General features: G+C 37.3%; 1 protein-coding gene across 33 annotated transcripts in view; it reads left to right on the top strand.

Moving 5' to 3' along the window:
* NRXN1 (neurexin 1) overlaps positions 1–16,337 on the top strand; it is a 1,021,444-nt gene that overhangs the window by 875,584 nt on the left and 129,523 nt on the right. The window lies entirely within an intron of this gene.

Genomic DNA, 16,337 nt, shown 5'->3' with positions numbered 1-16,337 from the left:
GATGTGAACAGTGTAGGAAGCTGGATGAAAGGTACATACAACTCTCATTACTGTCTCTTACAACTTTTCTGTAAGTTAATATTTTTAATTAAAGAAAATTAAATTATTACCATTTAAAAATACCTTTTACTCAATTCTATATTGTGTAAGATTATTCCAGAAAAAAGATTTTAAACAAAAAAAAGTTCATCTCTTTGTAGAACTGGTAAGTCAGATGTAATTATTGTGAAATAGTATATTAACGTGTTCATAACGTTACTAGAAAAGTACATTTATTCCAAAGGAATATAAATTTAATTTCTGTAACAATCCAAAGGTGTAACCTAATCTAATATTTTAGTTAGTTCTTAATTAAGACAGCGTGACACAATAAATGTGAAAACCTTTTGAAGTATGAAGCTTTTAAATAGGCCATATATTAAAATTTAAATGATGATGATGAATATTTTGTGCCAAATTTAGTCTCATGGGTTGAATATTTCTCAAAGAAAGACTTTCATCTTAAACATTTTGAAGTCTGTTTTGGTTTTAGCCTTATGAATTTGAGTGCATTAAAAAGTAGCTGAAGTTCCCACCCCTACCCTGGAAATTTGAGATTAACTCTCTTCATGTTAAGTACTATTGAAGTAATTTATCTTCTTGGGCATATTATCTATACTGGTGGCCCGAATATTTAAAATGTCCATTGAGAATCCAAAAGAGACTATAACTAACATAAGTCTGTCTAGATATTACCATACGCATTTCTCATGAAGTATTTTAGCTGGATTTATGAGATATAAAACTGGACAGAAGAGTGGAACGTTTAGCTTTATTTTTCTACATAGTGTCAACTAATTGATAACATGCCATAATAATTTTTCAGGGTCACCTTTGCTGGAGCATTTTAACAGTCCATGTAGAGTCTTCAGGTCTCTCACTTATTATTTTTACTGCTCAGTTTGGCAGAGGAGTTGGATGAGGATGTATGTTCTGGTTAGAGAGGAAACAAACAGGAGCTTTCTTAAATGCAAAGGTTTGCTGAAATGAGGGGCAGGATGGTCACAATCACAATAGGAAACAGACATGGGGACAATTAGACAAGGCCCGTGCTTTACGGAATTGGAGTTCAAATTCAAGACTCAATCCATCACATTGACTCAGGAAGGAAATTGGTGGTGCTCAAGGATTGGGTTGAAGAGGTAAGAGAACTCGCTTAAAACCCCACATGTTCACAGACGCATTTAAACTCCTGCCTTGGGTAGGATCCAGTATCAGCAACAGTGCGTTAGGTGTTCTGCGCCGGACACTCTATCCTGAAACTGTGGGGGTTTTTTTCACGTACTATTTTCCATTTTCTCAATAACATGCACAACATTCTGTAAGGCAGTTTATATTATCTCCTCTGGATAGATGAGTAAACAGAGAAATTAGGTCGCTTGCCAAGGTCACACACCCCGAAGCTCACTCCAGTGCTCTGAAACGTTATGCAATGCTGTCTATGCTATTTATTCTTATTCCTGGTAAGAAAAACAAAATCTGGAAAATTCCCTCTTGTCCCCGACCAGATTGCACATGGCTAAACCTTCACTGTGCTGTGTGATACCAATGGTTTCTGCTCAGATCTTGGAAGGACATTCAAGAGTCCCCTGGAGTTTGTTGCAAGCTTATAAGGATATCCTCTTCTACTGGTTATTCTGTTTTTGGGGTTTTTTTTTGTCCTGGTTATTGTTTATCTAAACACAGAAGTGAGTGCCAAATCCAACTTGTATACCCTCTTAAACACTAAAATTGCAATAGGAAATACAGACCACACATCAAATGACCAAATTTCAGGCTTATGCTATAGATTTAACACAGTATTAAAGGTGGGATAATGTGGAGGTTAAGAGAGAGGACTGTCTGGATTCAAATCTTAGTTACACCACTTTATAGATGTGTGACTTTTGGTCAAGTTCTTTAACCTCTTTTTGTACCCTTCTGTAAAATGGGTTCATGTTAGTACCTACCTTATAAGGTTGTTTGATTTCTCAATGAGTTATTAGTTTCAAAATACTTAGTAATTAGTAAAAGCCTGGTAAATAATAAGTACTCAGTAAATGTTAGCCTCACTATCATTAATCAAAGCAGCTTAGTTTTGCAGTCCTGTAATTGCAATAGGTTCTAATCTCCACATATTTAGTGTATATTTCCTTCTGAGAACAAATTTATCCTGTCTTGGCTGTCAGACTTGGGTTCACACGTGGAGACAAATCTTTACAGAAACTTCAGATATATGATCCCCTGCTGCCCCCTCAAACCCCCTCTGAGTCAAAACACTACAGAGCCACCACTAGGAAGGACAGGGTTCAAGATAAATGGGTGGCACAGAAAATACATTATGTATAAATTTAGAGAAAAGAGTGATGTTTGGTGATCAGGGAAGACTTCTTAGAGGATGGGAATGGGGCTCGGATGTTGGAGAAACCTTTGAATTGTAATTAGAGAAACCATGCTAGCTGGTGGACAGGCCACTGCATGGAGTTATTCAACCTGGGTAACTGTGCATACTCACCAGTATCCCATCAGTGGGGATGAGTGGAAGCTAGAACCCAGTCTGTGCACGGGTTAACAAGCCGTGTGCCCTGGAACGAGGAATGTGCCCTGAAGAAAGAGCTGTGTTTTCCTTCTCACCAAGCAGCTTGGACTGACAGAGCCTTCTATCTAGGCTCTAGCCTTCAAGGGAGTCTCCTTTTTCAATTCCCCACAATGGTGCCCTGTAATTAGGGGACCATAGCAATTATTCAAACAGGCAGAGTTCTGAGGGAGAAAAGAAACACTACGAATAGTTACTCCAACTCAGACACACAACAGAAGTGCCCCAGGCAATCCAGAACATTTGTCACTTTACCTGTAAGAGGCCGGGTGGAACTGAGGCTACTGCTTCTCTCTGAACTGGAGAAACGAGAGTCAGTCTGTTAGTCATTATCCTACATGGCTGGGTATATTCCTGTCCAGGTTCGGAAGCTGAAGATATTAACTAATGTTAATAATTCTGAAACACATAATTATGGTTAAAAATAATTTGAAAACCAGATTTGAAATTATTACTTTTTCCTTCTGAAAGTATTTAAAAATATCAGTACATTCTCAGTCACTCATAAATCTTATGCTTAATTTCCTCTTTTGCTTAATCAAGTTTCATGTGTCTTAAATTATGTTTAATTTTGGTTCAAAATAGATTTTATTCACTTTCTGCCTAAAGATATTTTTCTCAAATGTTTGTTTCATGCTGAATTAGAAAGCATTGAGAAAAGGCAAGCAACTTAGAAGTAGAAGAAAAGGCATCAGAAAATGGGTAAAATTCATTAAAATGATAACAGAAGACCCCAGTCTTCAACCTATCTATTCATTTAACACATTTTACATTAAGGTGCTAATGGAAGCCAAAAGCCTCCAGTGCTCCTGTGAGCCACCACTGAGTGTGCATTAAGACCCACTTTATGGTGGTCCCAGGATGTGCTAAACCTGGTGAGGAACAGAGATGCAAAAACACTGTCTTTGTCCTATAAGAGTTTAAGGTATAACTTGGGAGGAAAGATAAATGAGTTAGAGAAATATGACTTTTATGGGAAATCCAAGATTACATAGCACAGAAGATAAATATGAGAGCTGAAAGAGATATGATATTGAGAGGAGAAGACACATACTTAGTGCTTAAAAGAAGTTAAGTATGAGTCTGGTCTAGAATAGACATGTATTGATTTTATTTTTTTTTAACTTTTTGTATTCTTTTTATTGAGGTATAGTCGGTTTACAATGTTGTGTAGACATGTATTGTTGGCCGGCCCACTCCAGGCACGAGAGAAAATGAACCCAAGAACAGAGATGGTTAAAGATTCCAAACTAGCCACAGAAATGATCTCGCTGTCTGTGATGGGGTACGGATGATAACTTCCTAAGACAATCCTAGTAATGAAAGTTGAGTAGTAATTAAGGAAGGAAAATCAGAAATACTTTCTTCCAGAATTTGTGCGTTTCTAAGGGAGTTTCAAAATGGTCCTAATCCTGGAGTTAAGAACATCCCATAAATTTCCAGTTTGAGTTCCCTTGAGCCCTCAAGAGAAATTAATCACAGTTTCTTAGTCTGTGATGATGAAGTGAAATTAGCAGTGTCCACCTGGACAAGACTGGTAACTGGTGCTAGTGGTATGTGCTTACTAAATTTTAATAAATTCTGAGTGAGTAGGTAGTAATGATCACAACTGACTTTCATTTTTACAAAGATTTATCTTCCTGACTGCAATTGAATTCTTTCCCTAAAACTGAGTTATATCTCCTCAAACCATCTTACCCTCTGAAATTCCTAACATGTTGTTAATAACATAAATCACCTTATTTCCCCCATATATCAGAATCTTTCCAGTTATCCCCTCAAAACAGTCACTGAGTCCAAGAGTAGACCCTAGTGTCCACTATTGATTACTCCCAAGATTCCCCAGACCCCATCATTTTCTGTCCATGCTTGTGCTGTTTTAATTGTGCCTGTTTTCCTATTGTCAGCTATAAACTATCTATATTCTTTATGTTAGCCCATTTGGGGTGCAGCCTAGATGCTTATCTTCCTAAAAGTGCCTTCACTATATCTCTTCCTGCCCCTCCATTCTTCAGTGGCTCCCCAAAGTGGCCTCGAGAAGGAATAGACTTCGTGTGGATGAAGAGAGCTGTAAAGTAGAACCCAATACCTTTCTGTCCAGCCTGATATTTTACATTTTGGAATCTTATATTTTAGATTTTTTTTTGTTTGTTTCTACACATATAGAATTTTTTTAAAAAGTCTAATTTTCTTGATTTACATTTTTCTAAGTAGCATCATGTTACCTATTTCTTGTCCTTGCAATGGGAAACTGATGATTACAGGTGTTCATTTCTTTTTTTTACTGTATTTGTCATTTTGGTTTCATACTTTGAACTTTAATGTTATTTGTCTGTATTGAATATACCTAAAAGCCATTTACTAGAAAAACAAAATGTAATTATTAAATGCAGTTAGAGTATTTCAATGTATAGCCAAACCGAAACAAATCCAAACAAGAAGGTCCATTGTATTTGCCCATAATATGTGGTGATATTCTTTCTTTACTTTTTCATTTCCTTTAAAAAGGAAATACATAAACAATAGTAGTTTTATGAGATAATTTACTTCAACTCTTAATGAGCCATGGTAACTTTGCTTCTCTCTTCTAATTCTGTAGAGCTCAAGAGATAAATCTGTCAGGATTATCAAGCCCATCCTTAATAGTTCAAGAATTGGACCAGATTCTAGCTATAAAGTCTTTTTTGTTTCTATGATTCTGTGACTCTGTAATCTATAACAACAATATTAGCCATCACTGAGTTGACACTGACTGTATAGCAGAAACTGTTCTCACGTGCTTGACACAAATTATAGCTCATTCTTAAAAATAATCTCATAACTTATCCCCATCTTACAGATGTGATAATACTTGGAAAAATTAAGTAACATGGCCTTGGGTACATTACGGAGAGTTAAAACTGAAATTTTTCTAACTCCTATAAAATCAAATAGACTTGATTATCTCTTTCCATAAATCTAAATAGTCTTATAGTTTAAATATTTGGAAAAATCAACATTTCACGAAGTTCAAACTGGAAACGTTTTCTTGTGGGGCTACTGTAAGGAGACTTTTCATTTTAGGTGGGATATATGTCATCTACACATGCTGTGATTTTCATCTACATTATTGTGACAATGTAAAGTCTTTAAAAAGCTGTCTATTCTCAATAGCTTGCTTGCAGTATTGTAATTCCTTGCTTTAATCATGAGATAAGATTTCTTAGTCATCAAATAAAAAAGCATGGGTGGCAACCTAAAATCTCTTTTTGTTTTAAAGACTAGCCAAATAAAGTGTCTTTGGTTAACCTGTGTCCTTAGTGGCACACCTCGGACCCTTTACTCATGCTTTTTCAGGTCATATTTCTTTTTCATATGCCACGCTTCTAGCTAAAGAAAAAAAAAACTTGTCTGTCTAGACCTCTTTTGGCATAAACTCCATTAAATACCAAACTGTTACAGCTTATACCCTCTTTTTCTTCATGTTTGTCTGTTTCTTGATTGAAATGTTAAACATGTAAAACACCCTCTTATGTCTAAGAGCTTTTATGTGATGTTTGTAATCAGAATGCCCAAGGACTTTCTACAGAAGCTTAGTAGTCCTGTGACTTTTTTGATTCCAGGTTTTCCTATCCAAACTAGAATTGTTGGATTTCCCTACAAGAGTTAGCAGAGAGTCATTGTGTCAAATTTCATGAAGGAAATTGACTTCGTACATAAACTTACTGTGGAATTTCTTCTGTTTTCCTAACGCATCGATTAGAAAAGCCATCGCCACTGTGACTGCCTGTTTTCCCTGCAACAAGCAGAAATGGGAGGGAATGGAGGATGGAGTCAGTAAGTCTGGATCATGAGGAAGAGGCTGGGAGCATGAGATAGGCCTGCTAGAGCTTCCGAGGTAAACAGATTCAGCATGGTGAGGAGAAGGACAAAGGATGGTGAGAGAAAGTGTATGGGGGCTCAGTGTATTAATTTACTTAGTAATTAATTCAAAGACGTTCTTTTAAGACCTCCCATTCTTTTAAGTGCCCGGCCCTCGGCTAAAGTGTAGAGAATAAATAATGAGTGTGGAGGGGGCCAGACAGGTGTCTGGAGCTAAGGTAGGAGATGATACAGCAGTCCACATGTCGCTTGGACTACAGCATGGGAAGCAGAGTTGGAGAGATACTGTGTTGAAAGTGAAGACTTGGCTCTTCCTAAAGGTGCAGGCTCCAGCAACATTAAGAAAGCAGAAGCCAAGGGCAATGAGAGAGATTTTCTGCTCCCTTCTAGCAAGTAAAATGGGGGCCAGAAGGTATTGTGAGGTCTGATTCTATGCACAGAAGTGGTGAAGCTGTGTCCAGTTCTCAAGAAACTGAGGGAACCTTGAGATGATTAGATCCCCGTAAAACTCGGGTCTTTTTGCTTCGGCCCTCACTGGTACAGCCACCCACTTGCCAGGCCGTCCACTGTCCCCAGGCGCTTTTGGTGTTGGCCCTTAGCCCTGCTGCAGAGCTGCTTTGAGGAGATGGACCTCATCTAAGCTGGACTCAGAATCCGCATCGTTCTTTAGAGATAAGCCCTGAAAGAGAGTGAGAACAGAGCGAAGACACTCATCCAGTTTTGAGGAGCTGATAAATATTTCAAGTTAAACAGTGAAAGTTGCTGTTTTTTATTGTTGTTGGCATGACCATTTAGCAAGTCCCCCCAAAAATCTAATTATAGTCTCACAGAATCATCTTTGTATGGTTTAGAAAGATTCCTCAGGCAGCTCCTAGGAATAGACATTTGTATGAGTAGTGTAGGCTTTAGAATTTGTTTTTAGAGTTCCGGAAGTGGTTACAAGCCTTTTTTTTTTTTTTTTTGATCTCACAACGGTTACTAAATTGAAGAAGACATCAGTGTATTTCAATAAGTAAATCTCACCTTATTTAATCATTAACATAAATAGAGATTTATTTTATGCAGTTGTGGGGTTTTTTGGCATAGAAATTTTAAAAATAAACTAGAAGTCGAACTCCAACACTAAAATGTTAATAGTTAATGAAGCCACAGGGGGCCACACCCTAAAGAAAATGGTAGTATCACATAATTTTTTTAATTTAAGAAATTTCACTTAAGTATAGGAAAGGTTAAATAGTTCCTTGTGTAAAAGTTGTTCTTTGGATATAATGGAGTAATGCTGAAATTTATATATATTTCATGCTGCAATCAATTTCATTATTATCTTTTAACTTGAATAACGCAAAATGTAAACTGGTAGAGTTTGTTTTCTGTGCTAACTGCCAGAATTGTGGTGCAGAATATTATGATTTATAACAAATCCAGAAAAGAACGAAATGTATTATTTAACCAAAATTAAAAATTAAAATAGACATTAACATATTATTTTAGTGAAAAGCAAATCTAAAAGCACTTACCTTTAGACTTTTTTGTCAATTAGTGGCAAAATACTGTCACATCCACTTAACATCAAAGGTCTGTGAAAAAGCCAACAGTCTATGATTTTAAATACTTTTAAATTATCTCTGTACAAGTTTGCTAAGGCGACCATAGCAAAGTACCGCAGACTGGGTGGCTCACACGGCAGGCGTTTATTTTCTCCCAGTTCTGAAGGATGGAAGTCCGAGGTCACCATGTCGGCAGGGTTGATTTCTTCCAGAACCTGTCTCCTTGGCTTGCAGATAGCTGCCTTCTCTTGAGTGTTCATGTGGTCTTTTCTCTCTGTGCGCATGTCCCTGCTGTCTCTGTGTGTGTCCAAATTACCTTTTCTTATAAGAACACCAGCTAGACTGGATTAGGGCCCCATATAAGGGAGCTGTTTTAACTTAACCATAACTTTAAAAGCCCTGTCTCCAAATGCAACCGTATTCTGAGATACTGGGGTTTAGGGCTTCAACACATGAATTTTGGGGGGATACAAGTCGGCCCATAAGAGCTTGGGAGAGTTTGAAGGGTTCTTGGGTGGAGGATGCCAACAAACTGTTTATTTTCACTGAAGTCACCATAAGTCACCAGTTGGATTTCAAAGACTTAAGGGAAAAAAATTAAATACAGTGTTAATTAGGCCAGAGTTGTATGGCCTAGTTAGTTTAGCCCTATCCCTGAAAATGACACAGTCTAACTATAGATGTGCTGGATTACAAAATGACAGAGAAGAGCATGTGAGTGGATCAACTCCAATTGTCCTTACTAATCAGCTTAGCTTGGTAGGACCTGTTTCTACTTTTGCTCTTCTCTCCATCCTGTTCTGTATTTGGGAATCTACTAGAAATCACAAGTGGCTTAAGTTTAAGGGACACTGAGAGCAGCAGAGGAATTCATAGTCTTACTCTGAGTCTTACTACTGCATTCTGTGGCTTGTCTGAATCTCAGCTGGTCATCTCCATCCAGGCTGGGAGTTACACTTGGGTCCCCACCTACAGGTTTTCAAGTTTACTCTTGTCAGATTCCACTGGATGAGAGCTCTCATGAGGATGTTTCCTGGACCGGAAATAGCTTCCAAAGTAACAGTTCCCCAGATCACAGGTATTTGAGAAACGCAAGAAAAGATTTTACTTAGATACATTTTGGACAAAGGGGTTTGCAACGAGCAGCCATTGATTTGAAGAAGTCCTTTAGATTCCCTCTTGAAATTGTCCTCTTATCTCTTGCGTGCCAAGCATTTAAAATGAAGAGACAAACCTCTTTTCTTTTCAGACATCATAATGTACTCCCTCCCTTCCCTCCTGTTACCTACTTTTCATAAAATTGAAATCTCCTAAAATCTAACCCCTGCTTTCCTTTCTTCTCTTGAAATGGCTGTCAGAGCAGTGACATGCTTCAGTGGGTGGGTAGAAAGAAGCCAGAGGAACGTCTACATGGTAAGTGTGTGTCTGTATAGATAAGAGAAGAAAGAAGACAAACTTACATTAGACAAATCAGAAAAACGTAATGGTTAAATTATAAAGGTCTCCACAGATGAAGACTGAAAGTCTTCATAAATTTCCCAAAGCACTATGAGATAGTTAAAAAAAACAAAGAAAGAAAGAAAAGAAAAGAAACAGAAAAAAAAAAGTATGCCGAGTCAAAGATTTCACTGCCTTTTAAAAATACTTGCAGAGTTAGAAACCTTGATGATACTGGTTTTTAATGACTCTCCAATTAAATGTCTCATAAAAACCCACAGACGGCATGTTTTAACAAGATGGCCTACCATGTGTCATCTTCATCCCACCTTAAACTTGGGGCCGTCAGTCATTAGCATAGAGATCACCTTAGGGGCCCCAACCCTTACAGTCCCCCGACCTCATTTTACAGGTGATAGGACTGACTTGCCTTAGGCCACCCAGTATCCGCTTCTGTTTACAGTCCCTGTGGTCCTTCTTTGCCACAAGCAGGATGCAGGAAAGAGAAGAGTCGAAGACATTCTATTCCAAGTGCATCTCCTACAAGCACTAATACACAGATTAAAGTGTCATTCTGAGACCTCGGTGATATCCAAAGTTTTCTTATTTCAGGAGCAGCTTTGTCAAACCCTGCCCCTGTACAGCATGGATGATGGTCCCCTAAATTCTCTTTTCCTTCCAGGCAGGTGCATTTGGCTTTTTCTTCTTGTGGGGCCTCCTCAAGGTAATGACCTCCTTTCAGTTGTTCCCGCAGGCTTACAGGTGGCCATGCATAAACGTCTGAGAATGAAGCTGACATTGCTTGGGGGAGAATGCAGCGATTTTGACAAAGCACGTGTGGGGTTCGGGGCATCACTTATAATACGTCTAGTTCCCTGGCCTTTATTTGTCCTAGGAAAGAAAAAGTGATTTATTTTCCACTCTTTTTCACACCTGCCTCAACTACTTTCTTATGCTCAGATGGGTGAGAAACAATTTCTGTGATCTCTCTATTTCTAGCTAAGTCATATTAGGCAAATTCTACCAGATAACAATTAATGACACAACCGCAATATAATACCTAATATTTACTGAATGCTTACTGTGTGCCAGAGACTGTGCTAAGATTTACGTATATTGTGTCACTATTCTTACACTTACCTACTTCCCAGATGAGAAAACTGAGGTTCAGAGATGTTCTGCTCTTGGCCTCATGTTACCCAGCTCATTAACAGTAAAGCCAGGATTTGAACCCAGGAATCAGAGATCAGTATCTGACCATCAAGGGCTCTCTTTCCACGATGAATCTGACCACAGGGGTACTTTTTTCTAAGAAATAATTGCTGATAGCCAAAACAAAATCTTCTTGGGGGAAATAAATTCTAGGGGGAATGTTATTTTAGGGTTCAAATCCACAGTGTTTGATTTGTCTACAGAAGAAAAAGTGGTTATTTTATTTAAGAGGTTTAACATTTTATAAAATTGAAGCAGCTGGACCCACAGCTGTATCTCAGCCTATCCTTTGCACTTCCAGAGCATTTAATCTTAAATAATTTGCATGCGGTTGACAAACCACATCTTTCTAATTGAAAAAAATCATCCTGTATTCCAATTACAAGTGGAGGAGAGGGATTGAAGTCCACTGAAAATGAGGTTAGAATGCGGTAGTAATCAGACTCATTTTTCTTCACTGGAGAATAAGGAACTTTCTCAATATCATTTACAGGCTACATCAGGCCATGTATGAGACAATTATGTATTTCCTCTTCTATACACCAGTCTAAATATTAAGAAGAATAGAGTAAAAGTGAAGATTGGTATGAGGAGATAGAAAATCTATCTGTACCACATACTCCTCTGATTTTCAGAAATCAAGAACTGGGTAAAGAAGTCTTAGAGACTATAAATGTAAGTTCTTATTAGGGTGGATAAGCCTGTATGTTGACATTCTGATTTAGAAAGTGCATAAGATTCTCATATCTGGGGAAAAGGCAAAATGCCATTTGTAAGGTAATGTGAGGCTGTTCTTACATTTCATTTTTCTTATTCTCACCATTGAATGATGTCTATCAGTGGCCCTGTCTGTTTTTGCAGCTGTTAAACCGTTCTTCTGTCTTAAATGCTACCCAGCAAGCACAAAAGAACTCTGTAGTATGTGTGATAACAGAGTATGACCTTTAATTTATCAGAGCACATTCTGTATTTTGTTATCTGCTTGTCCCTTTTGCTCTTCATTTCTTGCTGCTGGTTTTTGATATGATACTCCTGTGTCTTTGCATTAGGAACCCAACAGCTTAGAAACACTTGGGGGAGAATTTGTAAATCACTGTTCATTTCACACGGGCAGAGAGATCCAAAGTTCACAAGGTTACCTTTATTTCTACTTAATCTGATGGAACAATATCCAAAATAAAATTTTCCAATGTAACTAGCTAATAGGAACACATGCTTCTACAAATCTTTGTGTAAAGGCAGACTCTATATCTTAATGTAGTTCCACATAACAGAGGCACATGAAAGGAGAAATTCCTTAAACCAGTTACAAAACAGAAACAGACTCACAGACATAGAAAACAAACATGTTTACCAGGAGAAAGGGGGTGGGAAGGGATAAGTTGGGAGTTTGAGATTTGCAGATCCTAACTACTATATATAAAACAGCTACACAGCAAGTTTCTACTGTACAGTACAGGGGACTATATTCAATATCTTGTAGTAGCCTATAATGAAAAAGAATATGAAAAGGAATATATATGTGCATATAAATGAATCGCCATACTGTACACCTGAAATTGACACAACATTGTAAACTGACTATGCTGCAAAAACAAAGAAAGAAAGGAGAGCCTTTGATGGTTCAGATGCTGTTTCTAATTTCTTCCACAAAGCCATTGTTGCACTCTACAGTAGGCAGCCTGTGTTCTCCCTAGTTCAGCATCACAGCAGTGTCATATGAAGGTATTGTTTAACTGGATACAAAAGCCTGCTGTTTTGCAGAAGGAGCTGGGGTGTCTTCTCACGCGTTAGTCATGAACAGGGCATTGCCCTGCTTGAGCAGTCTGTTCTTTCCAGCTGTATTGAGTTCAGTGGGCACTGACAGGACACTTGGGTGTGCCACCCTCTATTGCCATAAATTTGCACTCAGGTACTACATTTCATTTGTAGAAAATACTTTTTTTGTTTATGACATGGTGGGAGCAAAATTGGAATCCCTATAAATATAGTAGCAATAATATTCAATTAAAATTTGAAAAAGATCACTCATAATCCCTCTACCCTAACACAAATATTTTCATTTTTGCATATTGCCCTCAAATTCTTGCCAACTTGCATCGTATTTTATTTAATACTTTTAACATTGTGTGTATTACATGTTTCACTTTGCATGACGTTAAGTATTTTAACCATTTTTATTTATATTTGCAATTAGTTTGAATCAAAATATATTCTGTTAGAGAATATATTTATTTTAAAAATAGATGTAGAAGTGTTGAGTTTTATGACATTAAAGAGAATAATCAACTATCCGCCTTTTGGGAGTTAATATTCACCTTACAACATACTTTTATCTAGTTATTATTTCAATAAAATTTAGATTGCTTGTGATCTCAATAAAATCCTTTGGGTTTCATTGCGTCTTCTTTGACTGTTCTGATCCAGTGTCCTCTCTGAACTCCTGTGACAACTACAATTCAAATTGTGATTAATTATGTGTGTCTACCAAGTTATCTGTTATCTTGAACGTGCATGTAACTTTCCTTATTTTGTCCTTTGACTCCCTAGCCAAAGTATAAGCCTTGTAAGGATGGGATCCATGTGATATATTGCTGTATGCCTGACACAGTACTTTCAGAGTGCACAGTCAGTGCTTATGTATTGACATCATTGAGTCAGATTGCATTCCTAATGTCTAGCTAAGCCATAGTAAAGAAACAACTTATTCGACTATTAGAACTAGAGATGGAAGGTGAAATCTTTTGCAGATGTGAGATATGTCTAGGAAGGGTAGACCTGGATGTATGCCTTGAGCTATTGATGAGTGATATGAGAGCTAGAAAGAAAGTAAAAAAAGGAGGCAATATGAAGTTCAAGGAAAATTCACTTTAACATGTTGCAGAGTTCCATCCCTCTTCTCACAAGCCAACAAAGAGTGGTGGTCTTTGGCTCATGACAGAGACCCTCTCTCCTTTTTCCAACTTGTCTCTGAAGAGGGTCACCATCCGAAAAGCTGTGAACTTGGTGGGTCATTATGCTTGGAGCTTGTCCTGTAGGTTAGGGATAAAGACAAGGAATGCTCAGAGCATTTTATGTCTCAAGGGGGCGATGCATGCATGGCAGGGCATTGGTGTAAAAGGAAGAAAATGAAATATTGCGCTTCACTGGGTTCTTTGATCACTTTACTTAATTCTGCTTTACTATATTAATCTATAAAATAAACATGATAAAAATATCCTGATGAATCCTCAAAAATTTTGAGGTTACTGATTTCCTGTGCCCAGGAGTCTAATCTCACCCCAAGCTTTGTAAGGCAGAATCTTTACAGACAAGACCGTGATATCTTCCATTATATGAGAGTACCATAAGGATTAAAAGGAAGGTGTTGGGCCTTTATGACTCAGGCTGTTTGAGTCTTTGCTTTCATAACTATTCTGTGGAATAGCTTTGTTTGGAGTCAAATATACCTGGGCTCAAATGTTTCCTCCATTTATTATACACAGAACAGTACTAGTTATGTTATCTCTTTGAGCCTCAATTTTTCCATCTACAAAACAAAAGATACTTATGGTCAGGGGTCAATATAGGGACCAAATGAGATGACCTCTATAAGCAAGCAGCACAATGCATAAAATGTAAAAGTCATGCAATACACTATCTTTTAAATTTCCTGGTGGTCTTGTATTTTCATATATAGTATGTATGTATATACACATATATAATATTTAGTGGTACAGATATGGACCAGATGTAGTCCTTACTTGCAAGGTGCCCATAATCTAGAATCAATTCCATGAAACCATTTCATCACAAGTATAGGTACTGCTACGAAGTGTTGTCAGAATGCATAATGGAAGACTCTAGGCTAATGTGGTAGGGGGCACAGAGCATGCTTCTTTGAGAGACTTATAAGGTCATATTAAGAGGAGAAATAAGTTGACCAGACCCAGACGTGTGTGTGTGTGTGTGTGTGTGTGTGTGTGTGTGTGTGTGTTTGGAGATGGGTGGAAGTGTTGAGGAGTACACAGAGATGCAGGAAATTTGCAAGGCAAGGGGTGAATGGCATCTTCAAAGAGGATTAACTTAGTTGTAGAATTTTAAAGAAGTCCAGAGTAACTAGAATTTAAAAAGTTAAAAATAAATGGTTCAAGATGAAACTGGAGAAGTAGGCAGGAGCCGTATAGATGTATATATTTGTTATGTACACATTTGATGATATAGCAAATGATATAATATACAGGACAGATGTTTACATTAGAACAGCTATATTTTTTCCCAGGCTTCTCCCTTGAAGAGTGTCAATCGTGTTCAAAATGTGCTTATTTGGAACGTTACTCGCTAAGTTAGGTGTTAACTCTGTTGTATTGTTTGCATAAGTACACATGTGGCATTTATTTGGAAGTTATGTGATAATGCTGCTTTTAACACTTGAGTAGTTTTACAAAACTATGTTAAATGTTCACTTTGCTTTATGGCCTAGCCTAGCCAAATGCCATGTCCTCATTTAAAAGCAAAAAGTCAAAAAAACAACAACAACAAAGTTTCCTAATCTTCTCTGGAAGTATCTATAGCTTTTTAGAACCTTTTGTGTTTCCTTTCCCAATGTTAAAAATGCAGGAAACAAGAAGCCTTCAGTAGAAGCGAGTATCTTTGTTTTTACTTTCATATTGTTCTGCACAAATGTGGGGTTCATAGCTTTGCTTTTCCTTATTGTTTTCCAAGTGTATTTCTATGTCATATCAAAAAATGCCACTTTTATTTCCGAGGAGACATTAAACATCAGGGGAGAAGATCTATGAAAATGAGAGGAGAAAAACTGTGTGTTAGCAAAGTTCATATAGCTTGTCTCCACTGACCCATAGTCATGAAAATATGATCACAATTTTATTTCCCTTTGTTTTCTGAGTCCCGCCTGTGAAATTTAGTGCAGGTCAAGGATTTGCATTTTATTACTCCTTGCAGCTTACCTTGATTCTTTGAAATTACCCTTGTTTCCTTGAAGTCTTCTGGTTATACAAAATTAACATACTTTCGTGTGACCAAATATTATTGGTTAGGTGGGAAAGCGAAACTATCTGCAATTCAATCAAAATTAAGGATGTTACACTCCTAACTCTAAATGATCAGATTTTCCATTTTTTTCTTCACCCCTGGAAGCTTGTTTGATGTATCCATTACGTTTAGTACTTTACACTGAAATAGCCACACCAATTAGAGTTTGAACCTGTCATTTGGTAGTAGGGTTACTATTATGGGGCCTGCCTGTTGTCAAAAATGCTGAATCCTAAAACTAACATAATATTATATGTCAATTACATTTCAGTTGGAAAATTTGTTAATTAAAATTATTGAATCCTTCAACAACTCAAAGAAAAATGAACCAAATTTTACATATTGTTTTACTGATTGAAAAGTACTTCAACAGAGACATGCATGTTGCAGGTGACATGTTCAGTAAAGGTACCAAGAGGTTTAACCCACATAAAATTAACTGGAGGAAAAAGAAGGGAAATCAAAAGGAAAAGCTCATTCTGCTTTTATTAGGGAAAGGAAGTATGCGACTAAATCATTATTCAATGAGAATCTCTGCCAAAATAAACCTAGTTATGTCCTCAGTAGATTGCTGTAGTTGATTTCCATACTTTTTAAAAAGTTGAAATTCTACTTGGACCCTTTTTGTAATT

This window comes from Camelus ferus, chromosome 15 (assembly GCF_009834535.1).
Source record: "Camelus ferus isolate YT-003-E chromosome 15, BCGSAC_Cfer_1.0, whole genome shotgun sequence".
Lineage (NCBI taxonomy): Eukaryota > Metazoa > Chordata > Mammalia > Artiodactyla > Camelidae > Camelus > Camelus ferus.
This window is presented reverse-complemented; position numbering and strand designations above follow the sequence as displayed.